Source organism: Ranitomeya variabilis, chromosome 3, assembly GCF_051348905.1.
Source record: "Ranitomeya variabilis isolate aRanVar5 chromosome 3, aRanVar5.hap1, whole genome shotgun sequence".
Classification (NCBI taxonomy): Eukaryota; Metazoa; Chordata; class Amphibia; order Anura; family Dendrobatidae; genus Ranitomeya; species Ranitomeya variabilis.
In genome coordinates, this window is record NC_135234.1 from 750691167 (window position 1) to 750699581 (window position 8415).

General features: G+C 42.3%; 1 long non-coding RNA gene across 1 annotated transcript; it reads right to left on the bottom strand.

Annotated features, from left to right (window-relative positions):
* Positions 1-2152: 2152 nt before the first annotated feature.
* LOC143818594 (uncharacterized) lies at positions 2153-6061 on the bottom strand. Its single transcript, XR_013224628.1, has 3 exons — positions 5983-6061; positions 2410-2569; positions 2153-2323 (listed from the first exon to the last, which is right to left on the bottom strand). It is a non-coding gene; the product is annotated as an uncharacterized LOC143818594 (long non-coding RNA).
* Positions 6062-8415: the final 2354 nt, after the last annotated feature.

Here is an 8415-nt window from a genome sequence, read left to right on the forward strand (position 1 = left end):
CCTAAAAGCACTACTGGGTACCGGTACTTGTGCCAGTAATGTCTGCCTTCTCCCTAAAACAGCGCCACACCTGGCTAAAGGTTGTGTGTGGTATTGCAACGCAACATCATTGATTTCAAAGGAGCTCAGCTGCAATATCAGACATAACATTGCAACCCTACCAGGATTGACACATTTCAAGACCTCTGCTTGTTGTCATTGAATGGACGCATTTTTGCCAAAATTCGGAGACTTAAATCCTGTACAGACGTAATATTAACAGCTGAGGGTTTGCTACAAGTGAATTCAGTCTGTGCAATCCTTTGTGAGCAGAGTTACTGAAGACTGCAGGTAGATAGCAGAGTTGCTGAATACCGCAGGCAAATTGCAGAGTTACTGAAGATTGCATGTTCTTTTGCATACTTCTTGAGTTCAATTTTACAGTAAGGATGCAGGAGAGGTTTTCTTCTGATGACTCTTCCATAAAGGCCATATTTGTGTACTTGTCTCTGAACAGTAGAACAATGTAGCACAACTCCAGAGTCTGCTAAATCTTTCTGAAGGTCATTTACAGTCAAGCGGGGGTTCTGATTTGCCTCTCTAGCAATCCTACGAGCAGCTCTCACTGAAAATTTTGCTTGGTCTTCCAGACCTTATCTTGACCTCCACTATTCCTGCTAACTGCCATTACTTAATTACCATATTTTGTGGATTAGAAGACTCATCTCAAATTTTGGGGTGGAAAATAGGAAAAAAATTTTTTTTAAATAAAATGGTGGTGGGTCTTAAAATCTATTTTAACAAAAGCTTACCTGGGGGTGTGGGCAGTGGGGTTGGGTTACAGGAGCCAGGGTTGCTGCTTCAGGAGGCCTGCTGTGGCAGGAGTGGGACAATACTGTGGGCCCCGTCCTCTCAGAAGATGTCAGCGCCGGTGAGCGGAGGTCCTCACTCCGGTACATATCCTTGGGGTGGGCTTTGGGAAAATGGACGCCGGAGGTGACGCATGCGCAGATTGAGATCTCGACAGATGAAAAAAAGTGCATCTAATAATCCGAAAGATACGGTACATTTCGATCTGAGCAAAATGCAACTTGAAAACACTTTGCTATCTTCTTGTAGCCTTCTCCTGCTTTGTGGGCCTCCACCATTTTCATTTTCAGAGGGCTAGGCAGCTGCTTAGAAGAACCCATGGATGCTGGTCTTGGCACAAGGCTAGAGGAGGCTGGGTTTATAAATCTGGGAAATTTGCATCACCTGGCCTTTCCTAACGATGATAGTGAACAAGCCATAACCCTAACAGGCTAATTAAGGTCTGAAACCTTGGCCAAAGTTATCTGAGCACACAAATCTCCAAGGGTGGCCAGACTTTTCCATTGAGCCATTTTCCTTTTTGTCATTCTTAGCATGTAAAAATTACAATTGTTTTTGCCTAAAATACAAATGAAGCGTGTCATCTTTACCTTTAGGCCTTTTAGAGATCATTTCATCTTCAACTTGCTTAACTGGTCACAATAACAGTAATTTTGACCAGGGGTGCCCACACTTTTACATGCCACTGTACTTCTCTTTTACATTGCTGCTATTTATCATTTCCCTGCTGGAAGATACCAGAATTCATTTACTTGTTGGTCTACTCATCCATTTAATAATTGCCTTGCCAGAAGATACTAGTATGAATTAGGTGATTAACGCTTTCCCTGCCAGAAGATACCTGTTCCATTTACTGCTACTGATCCTGTGTGTATTCTCACACCTTCATCTGTGCTATCTGCTGTACTTATTTGTCGGCTGTCCTGCATACCCTGCTGTACTGGCCTTGATCCACGTGTCATCTGATAAGACTCGCTCTGCTGCGCTGTCCCATCTCATCTGAGCTCTTCACCTATGTTGCATTTACTACTCCAGTACATCGCTGCTATTAACTATTACCCTGCTGGAAAACACCAGACTGCATTTACATTGCTGCTATTAACTATTACCCTGCTGGAAAACACCAGACTGCATTTATTTCTCTGTTACATTGCTGCTATTTATCATTGCCCTGCTGCAGGAAACTAGACTGGATTTACTTTTTGGGTTACTCCTACATTTAATCATTGCCCTGCCAGAAGATAGCAGTATGAATTCTGTGATTAACTGCTTCCCTGCCAGAAGATACCTTTATTGCTACCGATCCTGTGTATATCCCAGCACCTTCATCTGTGATAAACTGCTTTACTCATCCTCCCTGATCCACATGTCGTCCATCAAGACTTACTACTCTGGACTGTTGCATCTCATCGGAGTTCTTCACCCATATTGCATTTACCACTCCATTAGATCGCTGCTATTAACCATTACTCTGCTGGAAAACACCAGACTGCATTTACTTCTCTGTTACATTGCTGCTATTTATCATTGCCCTGCTGTAAGAAACTAGACTGTATTTACTTTTTGGGTTAATCATTGTCCTGCTAGAAGATACCAGATTCCTTTACAGCTACTGATCCTGGGTATATCCAAGCACCTTCACCTTTGATAACCTGCTTTAGTCATCCTCGCTGATCCACATGTCATCCGCCATGTCCGAGCTGCTCATCCAGACCTGCAACTTAAAATATTTCACCTCACTAGGTGAGCCCATAATAATAGTTTTGTCAATGCGTTGATTCTATATTTGTAATGATCCAGAGACGAAAAGAAGGTAGTCAGAAAGTTTCCCTCCTGCAGTGCCTTCAGGGATCAGCCTTAATGTGTTGGAAAACCTGGAAGCGGGTGTTTTATTTCCCTGCAGTGCCACCACATGGAGAGAAGAAGTATTGCATATTACCTATTCAAATTAATGGGCTGTCTGCTCAACGGAGGACTGGACAAGTCCTCCAAAGTGAGAGACGTTCTTTGCACCTGCTCTCCAATTTGGTCAAGGATACTGTGCAGAAGACCCCTCCTCTATCAACTCAGCATTTATAAAGTGTTTTTCGAAACTAAAGAACCCCTTTAATTACTTTCATATATTGTCATATTTTTTACTTGCCTATACATGAAATTGTTTTTGATGATCGTTTTGTCGATGTTGTGCCCAAAAGTGATGCAAAACTTTGCTGTTGGAAATTTTGCTAAAATATGTCATTTAATGAAAACGAATAAATGGATAAAATAGAAGTAAAATATTGTTTTCATGTAGAGGTAATTTATATTAATGTATTCAGAGTGAAAGGATCGAGAAGCAGCAGATTATCGGTTAGGCAGAAGGGGAGTGGGAGGATGTGGCGTCATTCTGCTAAAACGAGATCCTAATAATTTTAGAGCATTTATGTCAAATGTAAATAAAGCTTATTTTAGAGGGGTCATGGAACAAGCGGGGATGACTCCGACTGCTACACGCCGATTACTCTTAAAGAAAAAATGTCCTGAAAAATGCTTAGAACTGACTGTGATCAGGGAGTAAGGATTGTGATTAGTGATGAGCTAGCGTACTGCGATAAGGTATTATCTGAGCATGCTCGAGTCCTAATCGAGTATTGTTGGCGTGCTCTAAAAAAACGCTGTGTTTTTGCAAACTGCAGCATGTCACTTCTTTTAGCGTTTTTTCAGCTTGATTTGCGACTTTTTTCACCCATAGGAAACAATGGGTACATACAAAAATGCAGCAAGAACCAAAGAAAATTGAATAATTTTTGGGGGGAGAAAAAAATGCAACAAAACTCAGCAAAACCTGCTTTTTTGTAAGCGGCTTTTTTACTGCCAAGAGAGCAGGTTTTGCCTGCAGGAAAACATGTGAATATAGAGCCTAAGGCCGGCCTCACACTCAGCGTATAAAAATACGGTCCGTTTTTTACGGACGTAATACGCAAAAAGGTCCCCAAAATAGTGATCTGTATGTCATCAGTAGGCAGGGTGTGTCAGCGTATTTTGCGCATGCCATCCTCCATATGTGATCCGTATGGCATCCGTACTGCGATATTTTCTCGCAGGCTTGCAAAACTGACATCTAATGGATTTATGGCCTCAAATGTTCGTTAAAACATATATACAGTATATATACACTCACCGGCCACTTTATTAGGTACACCATGCTAGTAACGGGTTGGACCCCCTTTTGCCTTCAGAACTGCCTCAATTCTTCGTGGCATAGATTCAACAAGGTGCTGGAAGCATTCCTCAGAGATTTTGGTCCATATTGACATGATGGCATCACACAGTTGCCGCAGATTTGTCGGCTGCACATCCCAAAGATGCTCCATACAAGGCAGGATGGATCCATGCTTTCATGTTGTTTACGCCAAATTCTGACCCTACCATCCGAATGTCGCAGCAGAAATCGAGACTCATCAGACCAAGCAACGTTTTTCCAATCTTCTACTGTCCAATTTCGATGAGCTTGTACAAATTGTAGCCTCAGTTTCCTGTTCTTAGCTGAAAGGAGTGGTACCCGGTGTGGTCTTCTGCTGCTGTAGCCCATCTGTCTCAAAGTTCGACGCACTGTGCGTTCAGAGATGCTCTTAGGCCTACCTTGGTTGTAACGGGTGGCGATTTGAGTCACTGTTGCCTTTCTATCAGCTCGAACCAGTCTGCCCATTCTCCTCTGACCTCTGGCATCAACAAGGCATTTCCGCCCACAGAACTGCCGCTCACTGGATTTTTTTTCTTTTTCGGACCATTCTCTGTAAACCCTAGAGATGGTTGTGCGTGAAAATCCCAGTAGATCAGCAGTTTCTGAAATACTCAGACCAGCCCTTCTGGCACCAACAACCATGCCACGTTCAAAGGCACTCAAATCACCTTTCTTCCCCATACTGATGCTCAGTTTGAACTGCAGGAGATTGTCTTGACCATGTCTACATGCCTAAATGCACTGAGTTGCCGCCATGTGATTGGCTGATTAGAAATTAAGTGTTAACAAGAAGTTGGACAGGTGTACCTAATAAAGTGGCCAGTGAGTGTATATATACATATATATGTCATTGAGACACATATATATATATATATTATGTATGTATATTTAATTCAGCGCGAGATATGTGAAAAGCCGGTAATTCAATTACCGGCTTTTCACTAACACCGCTGCGTATTTCTCGCAAGTCACACTGCTGGTCCGTGTGTAATCCGTATTTTTCTCGCCCCCATAGACTTTCATTGGCGATTTTTTTGCGCAATACGGTGACAAACGCAGCATGCTGCGATTTTCTACGGCTGTACAAGACCGTATAATACGGATGCGTAAAATACGGCAGATAGGAGCGGGGACATAGGGAATCATTGGGCCGTGTGTAATGCGAATTTTACGGACGTAGTTTATGCGCTCATACGTCTGTAAAAGTCACTAGTGTGAGGCCGGCCTAACTGGGATAGTGCCTTACAGGGCTATCTGTCCATGACCAGAGATTCTCTGCAGATAAGTGAAGTTAATCACCAAATTAGCATATCTATGTATTCGGCTATGTGAACACGTTGCAGATTAGGCTTAGGAATTTCTGGTGCGGATTCTGCATCTCTTGGCACAAAACGTAGGTGCGGATTTGACGCATTTTTTGTGCGGATTTGCTGCGGATTTTTTGCGGATTTAGGGTAAGTTCACACAGGACTTTTTTGCTGCGTATTTTATGCCAATTTTCAGCTGCTTATAATAGATGCGTTTTTTTGTGCGGTTTTGGTGCATTTTTTTGTCTATCTGTGCATGATAATAAAGTTGAGTGACCCCAGTGGAGCTTAGCATCGCCTTCATCCCAGCGGGGGAACAATTTACGGCGAATTACATGCCATGCATCGGCCTTTTTTTGACGATCACTGTAGTTTGGGCAAGCTACATCCCAAATTACAGGCATTGCTTCCACCTTGGAAAAATAAATGAAAAAGTAATTACCAAATGCAAGATGAAATGAAGCCAACATTCATGACAAGGAAGATACAAACATACACATGCAGAACACATGAACGTGTACATAACAGCACATGAGCATCGCAAAGTGTACCATTGCAAACAATCGGGTAGATAAATATATCGCAAATTAAAAAAAAAATTACCTCCATGATTAGTTGGGAAACATTAATGCTCATCCTCCTATACCAAGACATGGCTAACACCTTACTACCAGAAACTCCCTCACAATAGATCACAATCAGGACACCTCACAATGGCTCTTCACACCTCACAATGGCTCACAATGGTTCTTCACACCTCACTAACCACACCCCTAAGCTCTTGGCTGTGAGATCACTTCCTGCTGGCCATGATTTTTCTGCACAAAAAACACAGCAAATAATGCTACATGCGTTTTTGCTGCATTTTTGCAGCCTTTTTTCCATCACCCATTCAAGTCAATGGGTGAAAAAACGCTGCAAAAACGCTGCAAAAACGCTGAAAGAAGTGACATGCCCTATGTCCAAAAAACGCAGCAAAGCAGAAAATACTGATCAAACAAAAACCAACGTGTGTGCATGAGATTTCTGAAATCTCATAGGCTTTGCTGGTACTGTAAAAAGCAGCTGAAAATTAGCATAAAAAAACGCAGCAAAAATACGCAGCAAAAAAGTCCTGTGTGAACGTACCCTTACTGCGTTTTTTTACCTCTGCGGATTTCTATAATGGAATGGGTACAAAAACACTGCAGATCCGCAAAAAAGAAGTGACATGCTACTTCTTTTGATCCTCAGCGTTTCCGCACTGAATTGTCCGCACCATCTGCACAGCATTTTTTTTTTACCATTGATTTAGATTGTACTGTACATCACTTGCGGATCTGCAGCGTTTCTACACCGCAAAAAAATGCTGCGGATGGAAATCTGCAACGTGTGCACATACCCCTAAGCTCATCTGGCCAGGTGGACTCTCTAAGCCTCAGGTCAGCGTGAGAAACACAGACTGAAGACTATGGCACAGTGGGCAGGACTTGTGGGGTAGACCAAGGATCAGCAAGAATCAGAACAGCAGGTTATGCTGGATTGCAGGAAGACAAGCAGAGCGGAAAACACCAGAAGACACAGAGTCAGGAGTATCTAGACTCACACAACAACTGTAGATCTATAGAAAGTCCAGGACTTGCAGCAATCAAATAGTTAAAGACAGCGTTGTATGCTATAAGCAGTCAGATGGTCCCTGGCAGGGACATAGGATGGAGTAATAATAAACAAGCAAACTGAAAACGTGCTTGTTGAGAAGATGCAGCAGCGTTTCCAGCTTGAGAGGCAAGCAGAGAAAAAATTTGTTATGCTTGCAGTAGATGAAGGGTTAATCAGCAAACACATGATAAGCTGCAGGTAGCTTGAAGAGAAGATACACTGTAGCAGCAGTATTTATAGTGTGAACAGCACCAGAGAAGAGTTTATTATACTTACAGCAGAAGAAGGGTTAATCAGCAGGACTAAGCCAGGCAGTAAATACAGAAAGTAGAGAAATAAACAGGAGTTATCTGAACCGATGACTAACCTCCTAGGAGAAATGGATGATGAGGCAAACTCCAAAAGCACATGGTAACTGAAAACAAAGCTTCATGAATATTCAGAAATACTGTAGTTTCAAAGTTTAAAGATTTTTAAGACGTCTCGGTGTCTTGTCAGGAAGCCAGATTTATCCTCCAGCAACCGTTTTGGATTGTTTTCCTGCATTAACACTGTGCACACAAGAAATTAAAGGATTATTCCCATCTTCGTAGATGGATGTTTTCAGATAGTGCTATTTTGCAATTTACTGATTATTAAGACTTGCAGCTTTTTTAAAATGTTAAAACTTTTATGTACAGCTCATTGCCGAGGAGACCGACCACCAAAGCAGCTTTTGTGCAACTTTCATGTTTCTGCTGCTGGAACAGCCCAGGAACATAGGTTTGGTCTTCAAAAAACTAAAGATAAGCTATAGAGTTGGTAAATGGTCACATCGGACTGCAGTAGAAGAAAGACTGAGCTAGTCTCACATCCTCAAATCCCTTGGTTGTACAGCATGGACAGAAGAAAGTGCAGCAGAATTTTCTGGATGGAACAATGGAGACTGTGGTGGCAGAACGGCTACAGGAGCACGCAGGAACCAAAGGATCTGATGAAGCAGAATAACTCTTAGTAATAAGAAACCAGAAAAGAAGAGCTGAGTAGCACAAGAATAAAACAGAGTTGACTCAGCAATATAGCAAAGCTAAGTTTGTCACTGAGTCCAATACAGAAATGGAAAACAGAATAGCCGTGCTACTGATCAATATAACAGAGCTAGATTTGTCACAAAGTTCAAAGCAACCTAACATAGCTAGCCAGCAATGTAGCAGGACTGGGATTGACCCAATGTTTAAGGTCAGAACTGACCAGTGATATAGAATAATTACCAAGCATTAGAGCAGAGTTGGATTTGTCACAAGGTCCAAGGCAAGTATAGCACAGTTTGGCACAGGGAAACAGTAAACATTAGTTCAACTACCTGAATACTCCAGGAGTGCCTCCTCTGCCTGAGCTAGACTTGAAGATCAGAGAAAG